Source organism: Lathamus discolor, chromosome 5 (assembly GCF_037157495.1).
Source record: "Lathamus discolor isolate bLatDis1 chromosome 5, bLatDis1.hap1, whole genome shotgun sequence".
NCBI lineage: Eukaryota > Metazoa > Chordata > Aves > Psittaciformes > Psittacidae > Lathamus > Lathamus discolor.
Window position 1 is genome coordinate 10,717,859 of NC_088888.1, and position 19,283 is coordinate 10,737,141.

Here is a 19,283-nt window from a genome sequence, read left to right on the forward strand (position 1 = left end):
CAGAGACGGAGTCCCTATCCATGGAAAAGCGGAGCCTGAGATGCAACCAGCATGAAGTCAAGGTGTGCCTGCAACTACAAAGTCAGAGAGACTTCAAAGTGTAGGAAAAAGTGATCATCAAGACAGTTTCAGTTACTGATTGTGTTTAAACAGAGAGACCTGCTTACGTGGGAACTTGCACAACCCCCATTACTTTGTCATCTTGACGCTTCATCGTCTTTATTGAGTTCTTTCTTGTGCAGCCCTAGGAGATGCAGCTCTCTCCTGGCACAGGTGAAGAATATAATGAGAGCGATTTACTGACACCCCTTAGCCTGGCCGGTCTTGCCTATAAAAGCCCTTTGTCTTCAGCTATGGCTTTGAACTGATATGAGACCTCCTTCTGATTCACCTTTCTTCTATCCCTGCTTCTTCCTCCCATCGAGAGCAAAATGGCTTCCTCTGTTTACTAGTGATGATGTGCAACCCTGAAGAGCAACATCTTGAGGTAACCCCAACTGGCTTTTAGTCATGCTGGGCTGCTACTTACTGCAGGCTCCTGTGTGCACAAGAGTTGCTTCTTAGCTTCTCCTTGCCATGTCTGCTTTACCTTCCCTTCCTGTACTCCACAATTTTCTTCTGTGAGGCTTCTCTTTTATTCTCTCTCCTCTGCTTTGCTGTTCATCCCTACTGATGTGTATGATGCCCATGGGTAGGGCAGGTGGAAGGTGTCGTCTCCACCTGGGGCACCTTTGGGCCCTGCTGATATGTCCTCATTGTGCAGGAGGCTCCTCTCCTTACCCGTGCGGAAGGCACCAGGCCTCTTTGTGGCATGACACTGACCTGTGTGCATCAGAAAGAATAATGGCTCTGAAGAAGGGGTTGCTTTGGACCAGCTGAGAAGCTGCCATCCCTAAAAAGGCTTAAAAGCTCCTGTTGTTGGATCTACAAGGGCTTTAGAGCGCATTTGCATCTTCTAGATTGCTAGAGAAAAACAATCTTCCCTTGTCCTTTTTGCCTTTCCTGCTGTTGGAAGATGGCTGGGGAGGGAGAAGCTGTTCTCCTAGCTGTGTGTGATGCTCCCATGGCAGGAGGTGGGAGATCACTGACTTCACAGTGCCTTTCTCTTTACCTCCCTGCAAAGTGCCGCCACTGGTGGGGAGCAGGGCTGGGGCAGCCTGCTGGGATGCTTTGCTCTCTCTTCCTCTCTCCTGGCAGCCTCCTGACTGTATGGGAACAATGGGATGACGTGACCAGAGCCCTGTAAATACTAATTCCCCTTTGAGGCTGTTGCACCGAATGGGAAGTGCAGGCAGCCCCAGAATAGACATTCAGTCCTTGCCCTGCTTCTCAGCGGAGGTTGCTCCCAAATAATGCCTCCTGCCAGACCCCTCCTCCCATGGCTGAGCCACTCTGCCCCTCATGTTGTTCTACAGGCCCAGTGCTTTGGTTGGACCATGCCCATAGGAAGGTCATCTCCTACCTGGGACAGGCAGGGAGGCAGTTTCTGGGGCATGCCTTGCCCTGGCAGAGCTGGGGCTGGCAAGTAATGTTTCCTACGAGGATGCAGGTACATTGGGAGGGTGGCAGGAGCCTTGGGAAGCTGAATCAGGAGGTGACACTGGTTTTGAGGACAGATCACAGAGGGGAGGCTGTGCTGTGCCTGCTCACGTTACCTCTGCTCTGAGGTGGGATGCTTGTTGCCAGAACTACAAGTGTCGCATTGACCTGCCAGCAACCTACCCTCTCAAAACTCATTTTCCCTTTTGCACTGAACAGTGGGGTGCTAGCACATGAACTTGCAATTGCTGATGGGCTGCTGTTCCTTCTGAAACATGTTTGCTGGGACATCTCTTGAAATCAATAGACCATTAGGAAGTACCCTGTAAGGAGTGAAGTGTTGATCCAAGTGAGGATGCACCCAGGGTGGAAGGTTTGGATGCATCAGCTGAGCTGCTGCTAAAGCAAAGCTTTCATGCCTGCTCCCTTTAAACCACTCTGAGTACTCAAAGTAATCCCCTTGCTCCCTTTACTTGTCCTTCATATTTAGTGTATTTGCAGCTCCTGTGAGTGGGCATGCTGCATTTCAATGAGGCTTCAGTCATCATGACCTACTGCTCCTTATCCTGCAGGCCAACACTAACGTGACATTGCTGGATTTTGGATGTCAGAAGATTAACTGGTGCTGGGCATGTGCTGCTCAGTGTTGCAGAGACAGCACTGTGCAGGTCAGTGATGCTGGGCCAGTGCGGAAGCATGGTGGTGCAGCATGGCTTTCCATGTGGTCTTGAGGACAGCCATAGCCTTTGCAGGGAAATCCTTTTGTCCCACAAGCTTTGACTGGCTTCCTGTAAAATGAGGGTAATGGGCCTCTATCTGTTAGGCTGAGCTGTATGGGGCAGGTACCATCGCCTTGTTTTTGTGCAGTAACAAAGCCCCTTACACTGGGAGTGAAGTGTTACCTGCAGCACTGGCCTCTGGTACAAAGGTGGTAGCCATGCTGTAGCCAGAGCCAAATCTTTGGTGTTGAGTTCTGTAGAAAGTGCTTGCACTGGGAAAGGGCTCACAAGAGACAGTTATGAGAACAGTGTCCCACTGTCTGCAGATGGGTTCCTCCCCTGGGTGAAGAGGGATGTGATGATGCTTTCCTGGGGGCATAGCTTGGCTTTCTACCTCAGCGACCCATCAAACCCCAAAGTTTTCTTGAAGACTGATGCATAGCTGGGCTCCAGGCATGCAGATGGACTATGGAGTTGTAGGCACATCCTCCTCTGCCAACCTGGCTACCTGATAGCATAGCAGATCTTGCCTCTACCCGTCTTGAGTCTCTCCGTCAGTGTCTAAATTGCTTTAGGGTCTGCCGGGTTTAAAGTGTTCAGAGGGCTCGGGGCAGGCAAGCATCTTCTGTTTGTGCCACTGATATATTTTAGCACAGTTTTGTCTCGTATTCCCTAGAGTTAGCTCTGAGCAGATAAATGGAAGCAAAAATACATAAGCCCACATGGAGGAAGAATATTTGCTTTGGTAAGCCCCAGTCTGGCTTTTTGGATGGCTTCAGGCAGCTCTTTAAAGACCTGTTTCTAGGGGCTTTCTCAAAAAATGGGGACACCCTGACCTCAGCTGCAGAGGATGTAGTTTTGCTTCACTTCCCCAACTGTCTTCTGTGTCTTTCCTATTGCTGTTCTTCGTCCTTGCCACCTCCTGACTGCTCTCCAAGGAGTGCAGTGGATAACATGCTGCTTTCTTCTGCAAATCATGCTGGTACCTACTGATGAAAACACTTGTACTACTGTACTGCTGGTAGGGGAAGGATTTTCTGCCTTGGCACTCAGGATCTACCAGGCTTCCTTTGCATATGTAGGTAGCCAGGAGGGTCACCAAGCTTGTAAAGTTTCAAAATGGGAGCAAGGCTTCCTGATGTTTCCAATAACCACCTCTGCTCGTTATTTTAACCAAAGGAGAAGGGTTTGAGCTTGTTACCTGTGTGAGACCTGAAGGTGTATCTAGTTTTCAGCAAGCAGTTTGTAGGAGAGTGGCCCTGTGGCAGTTAGGCTGGGGTAAAGGAACACGCTGCATCCTCTCATGGCTGTATCTGAAGTTTGCCAGTTACAACACAGCTTATTCTCAGCTGTAATTGTATTCTCAATTGCCCATAGTGCATATTTCCAGCTTCCACCATGTGTGAGGTTAAGTGTGAAGTGCTGAGTGTCTTCTCCCCTGCACCCTCAAGGTGATGAGCAAGGAGCAGATCTGCTGAGAAGGAACAAAGGAACACTTAAAGACAAGGAGATGTGTTTTCACACTGCTTCTCAGCTGAGACTGGAGGAGAAAGAAGCTCAGGCTCTGCTCTGTGTAAGCTCTGTGTAACATGGTGATCTGTCAAGAGCAGTGGCAGCTGGGAACTGCATGGCTCAGGAGTCTGGGTAATGGGCTATGCAAGTCCTTCACCTCTGGGTTCACTGTTCATCCAGGCACTGGCCAGCAGCGAGGAAATAATGTTGCTGTGCAAATAAAAGGACTTGCTGCTGCTCTAACAAGCCCTGTTCCTGCTATGACTCCTAGCAAGTGCTTAGGGAACCAAGAACTTGTTCTGGCAAGACTGTTGCTGCTCTGTTGAAAATTACCAGGACAAATGGCCCCAATTAAACCAGCTGACACTGGTGTGCGTTTGTGACCTGGGCACACAGATGTCTTCTCATCTGTGTGGTGCCAGATGAGGAAATGGGTGTGCTCAAAAGAACTGATGGGCTGGATCTCAAAAAGCAGTAACGGGGTGAGCTGGCGAGGCAAGTAGTGAACATGGGCAGATCAAACCTTGTCAGTTGTAGCTGGGAGCCTGGAGAATAATCCAAGATTCCAACTAAGTCCCTGATGGCCCTTTTGTTAGAAAAAGATTACTTTCATCATCAAATGTTGATGGAAACCACTTCATACTCTTGTTGTTGGTGCCTTATCAAAATGTGTGGGATCCTGGAGAAATTTGCCCCCAGGATATACAACTTCCTGGCTGAAGGACCAGCTGGCTTGAAGTTCAGAAAGGGGGTGGTATAAAGACCATTCTCTATTCAGGAGAGCATCAGGGAGTGCTGAGAAGGTGGCATATGTCTTTGGTGACTTTGCAGGCATCAATGGTGACAAGGCATAAACCGCTCTGAGCAAGGCTGCAGTTGGCTGGAGGTGATGAAAATGCCAAAAGGTTGGTCAAAGTGTGACTGCCTCAGTGGCTGTGGGTGAGGATTGGAATAATGGGCTTGACCGCAGGGGAAGTGTGATACTCATGCCTGAACACTGGCTTGTGTCAAGAGACACTGGAAAACAAATGTTCAAATATCCACTGATGGAAAAATCTACAGAAGGATGCTCTGTAGCCCTCACATGAGAGAGTAGTTAAGTGACTGCCTCACTGATGAAGCTGGCCTAAATGGATGCTTGCAGGAAAAATGAGGAGAAACTTTAGGAAAGAGGTTCAGGAAGAAGACATAATTGAAGATGTCTTTCTTTCATCTTAATCCATCTTGGTGCAGCAGCCTGCCTGTGAGCAGTCTTTCTTTTCACTGGGCTTTGAGCAACCTGGTCTAGTGGAAAGTGTCCGTACCCATGGCAGAGGATTGGGACTGGATGATCTCTAAGATCCCTCCCAACCCAAACTGTTGTATGATTCTGTGGTAGATCTAGAGAGCTAACATGTGAAGGCAGAGGTAATATCCAGATCGGCAAATTAATTCCTATGCAGATCTTGAGGGACTGCAGCACTTTACCCTTCCTATGTGTTTTGGACACCTTGGCAGTGCAGTGACAAGTAACTTCAAGCATTGCCTCAATCTGGCATCAAGCTGAGCGAGTGACCCTACCCTAGCTGAACTTGCCTGCTTTTAGAATAGGTTGTCATGCTACAAAGTGATGTGGAATTAAACTGGTGGTGCCTGGTTTGGGAACCTTGTGCTGTGTGTGAGACAGGCATGGAAAAAAAATGGCATTCAGAAGCTCTCTGAAGTGGAAGGACAAGAGACTGCAAAGCACTAAACCTGTGCAGAGCATGGCTGCACCCTAGGTGGTGATGGATGTTGGGGTGTGTGGATTGAGGGAGTGAAGGGCTGCAGCCCGAGCGAGCCAATAGGGCTGGTGGCTGCTGAGCAGGGCACCCTGCAAGAGCTGTGACCTGGCTGAAAAGCCTTAAAGCACACAGGTAGTGCAGGATGGAGAGAGCTGACTGACCGTTGGCTTCCGTGTGCCCTTTTGTGGGCTGAAATCCTTCTGTCAGGGGTAAGGAAAGGGGCTGGGGATGTTTGGTTTACCTTAACATCCTGTGCCAGCTCCTTGGAGCTTTCTGAGCCTATGCATCAGGGTATTGCAGTGACCTTTCTCAGACTGCTTTGCTCTCAGTATCGGCACAGTCTATCCATGCCTATATTGAAAATAGGATTACTTTCTACTTTCCACCTCAAGAGGCAAATTGGCATCCACAGAGCAGGCTTTAAGCTGTTAAAGCATTCCTATCAATTAGTCTCCTTTCCAGCAAACTCCCTGGAAGTAGAAAAGGCAGAGACATAAGATGGCAAAGACTCTTGTCTCTGGGGTGGGCTCTATCAGAGATGTTGGGGTTTATTCTGCCTCTAAGTATTCTCACTGATGGCCTGGGGGGAGCAGGGAGTGGGGTTTAGCAAACAAAGCCCTGTGAAAAGGGAGAGCTAGAAATAGAAAGGCTGTGAATATCGAAGCCCCAGGCAGTGTCTTCCTCTGCCTGGAAGAAGCTTTCCTTATTACAAAAGCCACCGTCTGACTGGCTGCCTGATGGCCCCAAGCAGTCAGGGGAAAGCAAGGCCATCAGAGAGGCATCTTTTTTTCCTGAGACACAGTAAAGGCCTATTCATAGAAGAAACAGCAGGAGGGAAGGTGGGGAAGAGAGGAGGAGGGAAACAAAGGGAAGTCATAGCCAGATCTTCTTTCACCCTGTGAAAACAGTCTTGGTATTAACCCTTTAACAGTGCTTTGAGCATCATCAAGCCCTGAAAATCTTCTAATTAATCCACAGGCTTGTACATGGGTGATAGGAAGATGGGAACTGAGTTCTGAAGGTTTTGGTGGGTTATCCATCACCACTCTACCCTTCCTTGCCCATCCCGGCAGGGAACAGCGTGGCTCTCAGCAGGAGCATCCCTGCAAAGGACAGGTCTGCTCCTATAGAATACTTAAAAGCTGTTCCAGGGAGACTGCAAACTCTCCTACCTTTGCATTTTGCTTCAAATGGGAAATTTGCCTGCTGGTTTGAGCTTTCTGGTCTGGCCCAGAAGTCTGAATGAAGCTGGCTTTACTCAGTGAGAAACCACTAAAACTTTGCACAGGGCCCAATTTGAGCTATGATTTGCTGAAGAAATGTTCTGCTTGTGATTGATCTTTCTATTTGGAAGTGCTGGGATCAAGGAGAAAGTTCCTGGGATGTAACTTTGAATGGCTGAAAGGAGGCAAACCAGTTGGAAAGGAAAACTGGGGAAAATTTGGCAGTATGAGGCTACCAAGTCTCACATGCCTGTGTTAAGGGTGTTAACATTAAGTCCTGTCTGGAAAGAGTGTAGCAAGTATTAGAGGGTTAAAGATCACAAGGCAAAGCCCCCTCTGGGCTTTATAAGATGATGCTCAGTGTAGTTAAGTGTTGCTCACAGAAGATAATTTTCTGCTATCTGACACAGGATGTGCCACTTCACATCTCATTTTGGGTTGTTTTAAAGAAATATTTGGTATTTGTTTGGGGAAAGCAATGGAAATTCATAGGAAATGTAAAAAAGCTGCTCTCAAACAAACTTCCAGGAATTCCCTTAAGAAAAGGTTTTGATTTTTTTGCAGGTAGCAATAGTCAGTCTCACAGTCACAGCGTGCTTGTGCCTTATCTGTCAATACCCTCCAGCTGAATTATCTCAAGACCTGAAACAAGGGACATCTGAAAGGCATAAGAACATGTACCATGTCTGTTGAGGTGCCATAGAAGTTGCTAGCCTGGATTATTAGTGCCTAAAGCATATCAGAAATCTGTATGGCAGCTAAATACAGTTAGAGCTTCTCAGGGTGATGGGGCTGTTGAGGAAGGGTTAAGCAGAAACAATGGGATAAACCGGGGGAAGGGGAAACATAAGTTGAATACCAGGAAGACATTTCTTCACGCTAAGGTCACTTGGGCTGCAAGAAGGGGAAGTGGCAGCTCACCCAGGCTGCCTTCTCCAGGAGCACGGGATGGCTGCGGGATTGGGGATGCAGAGGGAAGAGGTTTGGGGTTCTAAGGAGATGCAGGCTGCCTGGCTTGTGTTTTTCTGTCTCTGGGTGCTTGGGAGCAGCTGAAAAGGGAAATGTCCTAATGCTTGTCCCTGCTGAGGGCTTTTACTGCAGCCCAGCAGCAGGGCTGGGATCTGAAATGAGAAAGAAGGAAAACCAGGGAGTAAGGAAAAGGAGTGGCCTTAAAGGAATCCACAGGAATTTTTCCTGAACAGATGACAACCATTGCCCGGAAGTATCTGCAAAAAGAGGTGTGAAAGAGACAGCTCTGGCCATGAATCAGGCTGATTTGGGATCCCTGTGGGGCAGAGCAGGATGGTAGGCTGGGCTTATGCTTGGACTTGGCACTATCATGCCACTACTGCCTATGGCAGTTTCCGTAACATTTTCCTGCAGCCCGTGTCCTGGACAGGTCAGTACATCTGATGAAATTGTGCCCCTCTGCAGCCTGATTTTCTCCTGTGATAGGAGCAGTGTGTGTTGATGTATATTATAACTAGAGAACCATAGGCTACCATGCGGGTGCGCAGAGGTAAGCTGTAGTGTGCAGCTACGACCGAGTTGGGGCAACTCAACTAATGTGGATCTAGTTATAAGATACATAGAATGAATGTAGGATTTTGGAAGAATTATTTTCTTCATTTCATTTCTGCAGGTATTTAGCCCTTTGTGCTGAATGCAGTTTGATACGTGAGAAAAAGACAATGAAGCTTCAATGAGACACTGGGATAGGCCCTAGCTTTTCTGTATTGCACCTTGACACAATAACTTTGGGAAACTGATTTTCCTCTTGCTATTAAAGTTGCTGCACACACCTAGTTTCCTTGCTGGAAATCTTCCTCCTCCTTGGAGGTACTCTGCCTCCTTTGGATTTCATCTCCATGTTGTACTAATTCTGCTTGGGTGAGACAGAACTTGTTTTGCTTTTAACAGCAGAGGAAATACACCAAGCACTGTTAATACCGGGATGCTATAGGCTTGCTCTGTAACAATGAGTTGGGTGGCTACAAGATGCTTTGGGGGCTGCCTGGAGATGCTCAAGAGTAAACATGGATAGGAAATATGTGCCCAAACAGAACTAAGAGCAGAGACCTAAAGTGTAATTGTCAGACGAGCAAGGGTGGAAAAGCCTTTGTGATATTGCAGAAAGTGTAAAGCTTTGGCTTGCATTGCTGTGGAAGCCCCTGGTGGGGTTTGTAGGGAGAGGGAGCCCTAGGAAAGGGGGTTGAATGTCTTCAATGAGAATGGCCAGCAGGGTGGAGAACTCTCATGAAACACAGAGGCCAGCTCCTAAACCTGGTGGAAATGATCTCCAGGGCCCTGTGAGAGGGTTTTATTTTGCTTATCTCCCCTTTTTAAATTGGAGCAAAGTTGTTTCCTTCTCCCCAAACCACCAGACTGAAGCTCCAATCTAGCTTTCACCCACAAAACTACACTGACTTCAGTGTGTGAGCTGAATTTAGCCTTTGGCCCTAAACTTCATGGTAGTGGAGACACCTCACTTTAGGGTTTGGCAAGCCTGTATGAATGCACACTCACAATGCAGCCATGGAAAGTGGGGAGGAGAAGCTGCTGCAACCTTGTGTTTTGGCCTTCCAAGTTCTGCTGATTCAAACACAGCTCAGTTTGGCTTAACTCTATTCTAGCAAAAGCATCTGTGCACCAGCATGGTAAATGGTGGTGTGGGTTTTGGCCAAGCTCCATTATGCAATAGGAAACAAGACACTGTAGCTGAAAGCAAGAGTTCAGGTCTTCAGAGACCCTGCTATAGACTCTTGCTGTGGCTGGAAGCAGCTCTGAGTTTCCTGCGTGGTGTGTTGAAGGAGCCCAGCCAGAAGCAGTGCACTGGGAGCTGTGGGGCAGAGACAGTGCTCAGTGTTCTCCATGCTGGCATAAGACCTTCAAGAGTTGTTGATCTTTGGGTAACTGGTTGAAGGAAATGGACTTCTTGCACTGCAGGAAGGATGAGCTTACATATTTTTATGGAGGGCTAAGTCTGACTGGGAGACTGGGCTGGACTGAAGTCTGCCTCTGCCACAGACTTTCAGTGTGATCACAGCCAAATCACTTAACTTCTGGCCCTGCTGAATTCAGTGACAGGACTGGGACTCCAACAGGATGGGGATTCAGCTAAATAGGAAAGAAGAAAACCCCAGCCAAACAAAAAAAACCCAACCCACACCACCAAAACTGTGTATTTGATTCCTCATAGGAAATGACTTCTGTTGTTGGACCCAATGTCAATACAAGCCGATGTCTCTGGCGCCAGACAGCAGCGGGAGATTGGTGATAAGGACATAAAGAACAAGGCACAGGTGGGACAATGGTTTCTAAATTTCTTTTTCATGTGATTGTCTTAGCAAATCCAGCCTTTGAATCATTCTGTTCTGTCTTGGTTATCTCTTTGCTCCTGCTGAAAACCATTTGACAAGCAGCAAGGCCAACATGGTGCTTCAAGCCTCCTCATGAACTCTGCCTGCCTTCCTTCGTGGTGAGCAGCGTTATCACAAGCTCCCTGGGCTTTGAATAGGTTGCTTTCAGAACAAGCCCTGGGAATATTTAAAGCAGCACACAGGAGGGTTATTTTCCTCTGCATTGACATTCCTGTGTTATCAAACTCCAGAGCTTGTTGCTTGCGTAAGGAGAGCTGTGAACAGTCCAGGCATGTGATGTTCCTCTCCCTTAACTCTGTCTCTTATCAGCATACTGGCTGTGTCTTGTGGAGAGCTTTTCCATTGCCATTAGCAGCTTGTTTCTGCTCCTAAAGCTGCTTTTTGTTTTACATAAATCCTGCCTGTTCCCCTCCCCAAGGTACTCATCCATCTCTAACTGCAGTTACCTCATTTTATTCCAAATCCCTTTTGCCCTGCCTGCTGCAGCAAGCCCAGGGCAAGGCTATTCCAGCTTGTTCCGGGGACACTTGGGCAGTGTCCTTCCCCACCTAATAGTTCTGGAAAGTCTTCTCTGAGGCAGTGACAGCAGGAGGTACATGCTTCAGAGGGTGGTGGTGCAGGGAGCAGTTCCCTGCAGACAAAAGCCAACCCCATGAATACAACAGCATGGTGGCGAGTGAAACTAAAGCATATGCAATAAGCAGGTATAAAAACCCAGGTAGATAGCTCTAGGGGATTCTGTCTTTACAGGAGACAGGATCAAGCAATGACTTCAAGGGTTGGACTGTGCCTTGCGCATCCATTGGAGCTCGCTTACCACCATGGGGACCACTGGGATATGTGGTACCGCTTGGAGAGCCTGACCCCTGAAGGAGTCCTTTGGAGAGGCTGACAAAGACGACCAGGCCATGAAACCGCAACAAAAAACCTTTGGTATTTGTTTGAGAGATTAGATAAGCTGACAGAAATGCAGAAGACAATTGTTTACACACACACACAGACACACCAGGAAGAAAATGCTTTTCCAAAAATAGCTGCTTACTTTTTATTTATAGCCTTTTTCCCTTCCCTTTCCTTTCTTCTGAGATGAAGCAGAACATTTGCAAAAGGGGCAAGGAGATCTGATGATGAATAACCATTTCTTGTGCAGACCAAAGCCGTCATTAGACCTGCCAGCAGGGATAGATGTCTGGGTCTAGTGGAGCACCAGAATTAGCAAGTATCATTTAACTGTCTGAAGTCTTTATCTAACAGAGGACAATCTCATACAAGTTCAGTGTTTTGGGGTTTTTCCAAAGCATGTCAATGATAATGGGCCTGATTTATTCAGTCTAAAAAGTTTCACAGGACATCATCAAAGGCTTAGATTGTGCCTGAGCTACAACCTACTCATTTTGGCTGCTGCTCCCATCCCCTTGATCACCTCCCAGCCAACAAGGGATGTATAATGCTGACACTGGGGGAGGTAGGGTTATGAGGCCATCTGAATTTTACAGAGGGAGGAATCAAGATACGCTGGCTTTCACAGTTTGGCCATCTCACAAAGTGTTTTCCTTAGGCCTCTGTGGGTCTGTGCCTAAGGTGCTGATCCAAGATCACTCAGAAAATTTTGGGCAGAGCAGAGAAGTGACCATGCTGCATTGCCAGATCATCTCTATGTGCTGCTCTGAGACCAGAGTATGGACCTGTGGAAGACTTGCTTCCTGGCAGGATGTCTTCCTTCCTCTTCATCTGGGGTCACAAGGCTATTGCTCGGCATAAAGGACTCTGCAGCCAGCAGGTAAGGGCTGCCGCAGATGCTAAACGTTGCCTGGTTTAGTGCCGCAGCATTTGTCTGCAGTTGCCTTAAGGTAATCCTGTGTTCTGCTCCAGTGTTGCTATCATGTCTCTTTGTGGCGGAAGTGCTTGTGGTGTCCTGAGTGCTGGACTGTGGTCTCAGCCGATGATGAAGGCAGAGGAGGAGGCTGGGTACGAAGGAGAAGCCTTGCCCTGGTCAGGGCATGTAAAACCTTTGACAGATGCCACCACCAGGAAGAGGATCATGGGAGGAAGGGCAAGGCTGTTTTAATGAATCTTGTAAATGTGTTCTTTAGCTTTGTGTGCATTCATTTTTTAGTCTCATAGAGCGCAGAACTAAACTGTGAACAAAAATAGCTATCTACTTACATAACATTCTTGCTTGCAAAGCTCCACTGCTGAAGCTCTCTGGAGGCTCCTGGAGCAGAGAACTGTCAATCACATCAAAGCCATGACTCGGGTGCATACGCACATCTTGGCAACGTAAAGTCAAGATCTGCAGTGTTTACACTTGTACTCTGTACAAGGCGTGTGATGGCAAACACAAAGCAGCATCTGAGCTCTGCTGCCACAAAGATGAGGGAGGGTGTTGGCAACAGTGGAGAGATGCACATGGGGCAGGGCTTCCCCTTTCTTCCCCTGTGGCTGCACAGGGGGAAGAAAGGATGACGGAAGGGTTTTCATTCTATGGGTTGCTGGTTTTCATTTCGTTTGGGTCTTCCTGAACAGGAGGCAGTCTAAATGCAGAGCCCTTGCTCTCCGTTGCCTTATGGTGGGAGCTGCTGGTCATCTGATACAGCCCAGTTTTAGTGTCCCTGCATCCCTGCCACTGCTGTGATTAATTGTCCTAGCCAAGCAGCTCCAGAGCTGAAGAGGCTTGAAGTCGCAGCTCTCTCCTTGACCCTCTGCTTAGAACAGAGGCATACTCATGCTATGGGGAAAGTCGCCCGGTCACAGCCAGGGCTTCAATTATTCCAGTGATAAACAGGAGAGTCTAGTGTCAAGGGTGTTCATTCTTTCCATTTGCACTTTAAACATGCGTGGTTAGAGATTACGAATGTGTCATCCTTTCTTCATCCTGTTTTCCCTTGGCAGCCATGCTGTATGTGGATGAGCCTGGGCAAGTAGTTGATACCAGTTTGTTTGCCAAAAGTAACATTACGTTGTGATAGCACATGCTGACTCCAAAGGACCGATTCTGCTGAACATGCTTGTTTTCCTCAGGCATCAAGGTGGAATGGGTTTCGGTTAAAAATAACCGACCTCCCCATGCTGAGCAGAAGAGTTTCTTCCTGGGAAGCCATTTTTAACCACAGATGGTCACCAGATGCGGTGGTTATCAAGGAGATGAAAGCTGGAAGCCCACCACAGGGATGAGCTGAATTCTTTCCTCTTGCTATCAGACCTTCTCAAGTGGAACAATTTCTTGGTCATCCTCTGGTGTGAGGGGAAATGTCTGCTTCAGAGGGATTATGTGGGAACCACTGGGTCAATAAGAGACGTGCGGTGGTGGGTGCACGTGTGCGTGCTTAGGAACAAACGTTTACTGCGACGCTGATGGATTCTGAGAAAGCCAGGGCTGTCCGCTGTGTCTTGAAATAGCTCATGAAAACAGGCAGCCTTACACTGCTTCCGTGCTCCGTGATGGAGATGTGCAGCCCTGAAGCATAATTTGTTATGCAATTTATCAAAATAGCTATCCTCTGAGGGCTTTAGTGCCTTAGCGAGAAGAGATGAGATAAAGCTAGGGACTTGCTTTCTTTAGTGGGATAAATAGTAAATTGTTTTCTGAATGCCTCGGAGTGATTTTATGGGGAGTCTTATTTGACCTCAGAATACAGTGGTGCATTTATAGAAAAGCTATTTTTATCTCAGCTATGTGGAGGGTGGTGCTAAAACATCCATATTGTTAGTGACCGCGAAAAGAGTGTCTTCCAGTTCCCTGTCTTCCCAGCAACATTAGTTTTGGATGCTGTTGTCGATCAGGTCTCTCCTATGTTTCTCAGGGGCACGCTCACACGTCACACGTACGGATGAACATGTATAGTCTATGGTCATATGTGTCAGGGAGAAATCCTAGTCTAGCAGATGGAGCAGTGGATAGATTTGCTTTCTACGCTAGTTTTCTTTAGTACGTCGGATGAGGTGTACTGCTTACCCACAGACTCTGTGCTCTGAGACCAACACGTGGGGAGCCCTTCCTTGTGTCCCACGTGTGCTGTGATGACAGGATCCATAGCTGCTTTGGAGGTGCTATCAGGCAGTCCTTATCCCTCATACAGCAAGGCTGAGCTACATTGCATGCAGGTACCAGCAACTTGCTGCCTGCTTGCTTTGGGCCGGGCCACCAGCCTGTCATATCTCGTGCTGGCAATTTCTACCTCCGGCTACCTCTTTACTTTTTAGTTTAGAGAAGTTCAGACAATTCTGACCAAACAGTGAAAATTCAGTGCTTTCCCCCAGTGAAAATTCCAGCAAGCTTCTGCTGCAGCTCTAATACTCACAGAGCTGGGAAATATGAAATGTGTTGAGGCCTGGTGTGTTAGCCAGGTTAAGCTATGTCGAACCTCTGGGGGTGGGCAGGGGGTGGTGGGGGGAAGTATTTTGCATATGCTCATGTGGGTTTTACAGAGAAATTCCCAGAAGATTTTATATGCTTTAAGCAAGTCCAAGCCAGGGTCTCAGTAAGACTTTGGCAGCTGGCAGGTCGGTGTCCAAATACTTGAGTTGGAGGCAAGAAGACTTTCTTCCGGTGCTGTTAAGTGTTCGCTCCGTTAATGCACAAAGATCAAACAAAACATTCCTGAGATATTAATAGCCCCGTCCTGAGAGCAGAGCCTGAGCGTGGTACAGCAAAAAGGCAAGTGGAGGGGCGTCAAATGAAACCCTGAGTTCTCTTTCAGTGAGTGATCGTGATCCAGAACAGGAACTAAATGTGGGAGGGGGAAATAGCCTGCAGTCATGTAGTTGCTGATTATGTGCTACTACCTACACAGGGAGTTAAGAAGCACACTTCCGAGCGCTCCACTTCATAGCCTAGGCAAAAGGAGTTGTCTTTCAGTGTGGGCTGCTATGAATAACAAGGCAAGCGCATCCCCCTGAGATATGTATGATCCGTCCTCTTCAGGGTGGCTTTCGTATTTTGGTGGATATGGCAATCTGTATATACAAGCACAGGTACATGCATTTGTAAAAGCTGGCCCCACCACTGTGTGTGCAAGAGGAAGGTGTCTGAGTAGGTTTATACCTCCACAGAGCTCAATACATGTGTGCTGTACCCCTCTCCTTCTGTGTTGAATCTTCATGAAGACTTCTATTTTGTCCAACGCCTGCTGAAGTTGCTTAAATCCATTCTGTAAGCTCCCTTGATACCTCATTGCCAGAGAAAACAAACCCCAAAGGCCCTTTGGAAGCTCTTACTGAGCACTGACTCCTGTACCTTTTCTCTAATGATGAACAATTTGCTATTTCCAGGATCCAAGGAGGATTTGCTATTGATTTTTTTACAGGACCAAGGTGCTGCTGCAGGTGTTTAGCATCACTACTGTGGCTGTGCAACCTGCCATCTCTGCCTAGACAGGCTGTAGGAATAAAGTGAAGCCATTTACCCCCAAGGCTTTTCCCCATCCTTTCAGCACTGAGAGTCTCTCTGTCCATACACAGTGGTCTTTCCTAAGATGTGCAAAGTATTAAAAGAGGACAGATTTTCATGCAAAGGCAAGTTGCGGCCCGATCTGATCCCTAGCACTTCACTGCAAACAGGAGAACAGAACTAGCATGGAAATACAATTCCCTTACCCTCACTTTGCCTTCCTAACCCTCCTCTCAGTGCTTGCAGGAGGGGGGCTAGCCAAGGGCCAGGTACCATCACAAGTGGCACGTGATGCGCAACAAGCAGCATCTTTATTTAAAGCTCCATGTAGCCAAATGCTCTTTTCTCAGCAGTGGAAAGGCAGATACGTGCTGAGCCTTGTTTATACCCACAATGCCATGCACATGTTCCTAACTTTTTATAGAAACACTCCTGATTCTCCGGGTGTGGGTTCATTTTGCTGTTGGTTTTTTTATCTGTGGGGACTTATCCCACCAGTTGGTCTGATCGGCTCCCAAAATTGAGTGATCATGGGAAGCTGTGCAGTGAAAATAACTCGTGAGAACCAGAACGAGAAATGCTCAGGACATCCAGACTATTAATAAAAGTGAGTGTTGCAGAGCCCTGTACAAGCCTGCTGCATTAGAAGGCAGGAGCAGCCACCCAAACTGTTGTGCCTCTTCCAGGCCATGTTGAAGTTGTGATGTTTTGGCATCCATTTTGCACAAGAGGAGATGGTACAAACCTGCTCCAGGGGCATGGCTGCAGCACAGCCTCCCTGAAACACCACGGAACATCCCGTGGCACCTTTCCTGTGGAAGCAGCAGGCTCACGAGTGATTGTGGTCTGGCTATACCTGCGCTTGGCTTTAGACAATCTCAGCCTACTACATGTCTGGGTTTCTTCCATTCTTACGCATGACTCCATCCATGCTCCTTTAATCCAGTGCCAAGCTTCCTACTTCTTCATAAAGCACTTGCAGCATCTATTTCCAGTCTTTGCACTATGGGAGCAATAGCTAACCCCTCTGTAATATTTTCCATTGCATATTTAACTTTGCATGCATGGTTTGTCATTGCCAGAGCTTTTATTTTCCATTCTGCAGCCTGAGAAATGCGTGCACGAGGTACATCTTTAGTGGAGGAACCCCTTCAGAGTGATGCCTTCTCCACCAGCACATGAACAAACTGCTGCGCTTCTGGCAGAGCGCTCCTATAAATATAGGAAGAGCCTGTTTTACTGTGATCCACGTCTTCCAGTCAGATCCCAGCCCCCTCAGTATTGTGTTGTTGCCAAATCAGCAAATGTTCAGGGAAACAGGATAGGCCACAGCTGTAAACCAGCGATGGCATCTTGTGCGTTGGCTTGTTTGGGGTTTTTTTTTAGTGTAAAAGACTGGAGTGGTGCAACACTGAAATTGCATTGTCTAAGATGATAAATGGAGCAAACAAATATAGCTGGGCATATGCTGAGTGTGGGTATAGGTTTTTAATTTCCCTTCTTCAAACCAAGATCTATAATAAGATGTTTCCTGACTTGCGTGTGAGTGTTTTTAATAGCTTCGTCTTTTTTTTCCTAGCTGGATACTTCTGGATGTGGCTGTACTGGCCACCCCTGCACAGTAGATGCAATGAATATTGTTTTCCAGCTCTGAGCTGAGAGTACAGTAGGTGCTATAAACTGTCCTTCATGTCCACTCTGTCAACGGGTGAGCATATTAGCACTCTTTCTTTGCAAACTGCAGCAGCATCACAGAGGGCAAAGGGAAAGAGGTTTTGTTTGCAAGAGGATGCATGTTTCCCTCAGCTGGATGGCAGCATCAGAGCAAGGGCAGGTGTGCTTTTATTACGTCTGCCTCTTCAGTCATAACAGGCAGTGGGTTTGGTCCTTGATCTTCTCCCTCACTGATCCAAACTTCTGGCTCCTGTATGGGCACCAGCAGATCCCATGGCCATGCAGCAAGCAGGAGCTGATGGAGGATGAAGAGGTGGTAAACAGATAACTTCACCCAGTGTCATGCACACGCACACCAGCAGCAGTTACTCCATGGACTTGCCTGAAACTGCTCTTCATGTTGGCTTTGCTGAGTCTGTACTGTGTCCTTCATCTCTTAAGATGAACTAATTCAGGTTTATGTTCACCGTTCCTGTCCCATGATGCAAAGGCAGGATGCGCAGAGTCACGCTGTGCAGCAGCACAGAGGCCTGCCTGCTGCTGGCCAGGTTTCTTCATTGTTGTAAGAACCAGTAAGTCACCTATGGATAAGTAGGGCCTCAGGGCTGGAGTCAGTCATGTGTGGTGACTGCTTCTTGCACTGGTCTTTAAAGTACCGGCAAGTGGAGGCAGATTATTAGAAGCCCTATGAAATGCGTGTACTCGCTTAAAACCGCATCTTCAGACGTCATTTGCATGATGAATCTCAGCTTTCACTTAAACAAAAGCCTTGGCATCTTTATCCTAGGTGGTGCAGAAACCCGAAGGTGCATCCAAGGTATGTTCTTGTTTTAACCCAATTTATTTGTAAAGCCAGTGTCGTGGCTGGGAGAGGCCTGAATTACAGCCACTTTCAGCCTGGAGCCAGCCCCTATGTCTCAGGGAGGACATTTTGAAGCCTCTTGCAAAATACTTGTACTTCAATTTGATATGAGTCAGCATTGTACTGATATAAGAAAGGCAAACATCATACTAGGAATGTGGTCTACAAGAAAAGATCAAACTATGCATACCTACTGACACTGAAAGAAGAGAAAGCTGAGGGAAGGGCATGTCCCTAGGGCAAAACAGGCCATCTGGGGGAGTGACACGTTTCTGCTGTCATACTAAGACACTTGCATCCCACCTTTGTGGGATCAAGTACCGGCACATCCCTGACTGAAAAGGGACAGCGAAGCAGCAGTGAAGCATTAGCCCCTGCTCTGGTAGACTTTAGTGGGGAAATGTTTTACTACTTCTGTATCCCTGCTCCTCATGTCAGGAATGGGAACATCACCGTCGTTCTGCCTTGTGCATGTTAACAGACCAAGTAATCAGATGTTGTAACTTCAGAGCCATGTCAGTCCTGATATGCAAGTTGGTAGCTCCAAGTGGATGCAGAGTCGGGAGTCAGCAGTGGCTTTAGGAAAATCCGAGCATGAGTCTGGGTGAAGGACACCGTCCTGATCAGCATCTTCTGCAGGCAATAACGCATGTTCCCCCTGGACCTCTGAAGCTGTTAACAGGGGACAGGGGAGGAAAACAGCTCTGATCCCCGCTCTGATGAGCTGAGCCCTAGGACCCTCTTGGCAGGGGCTGTGTGCAGGGCAGTATGTGTGGAATCAGCTTTACAAAGGGGCTTTGTCTCCCTCTTCCCTCTGTATCCAGCTGGGCCGTGCTCAGCTGTTTGGACAAGGAAGAGCTGGGAACAACTGCAGGGGCAGCTGTGCTGATGAGGAGCACAGCCCTTCTGCTTGGCTTTGGCTGGGGCTGCCCTGCTCCCAGTCCCATGGCTGTGCTGCCATCCCTGAGGCTCTCAGCTTTGCTGCTTGTTCTTTAGGACTGGCTGCAAGCATGGCCATAAGTGCCTACACTGCTGCTAGAGAGGTGGCTCAGCAGTGAACACTGGACAGGTTTTGCCCTTAGAGAAAGGACTTTCATAGAATCCCAGACTGGTTTGAGTTGGAAGGGACCTTAAAGCTCATCCAGCTCCAACCCCTTGCCACGGGCAGGGACACCTTCCACTAGACCAGGTTGCTCCAAGCCCCGTCCAACCTGGCCTTGAC

The 19,283-nt window shown here is 47.9% G+C and overlaps 1 long non-coding RNA gene across 3 annotated transcripts; it reads left to right on the forward strand.

The window, feature by feature from the left end:
• Nucleotides 1–375: 375 nt before the first annotated feature.
• On the forward strand, nt 376–13,729 carry LOC136014749 (uncharacterized). Of its 3 annotated transcripts, none has more exons than XR_010612850.1 (5): nt 376–487; nt 9,956–10,058; nt 10,179–10,234; nt 10,887–11,916; nt 12,009–13,729. It is a non-coding gene; the product is annotated as an uncharacterized LOC136014749 (long non-coding RNA). The 3 variants fall into 3 exon arrangements; XR_010612851.1 differs by having other exon boundaries at nt 13,158–13,729; XR_010612852.1 differs by lacking the exon at nt 10,179–10,234.
• The last annotated feature ends 5,554 nt before the right edge of the window (nt 13,730–19,283 follow it).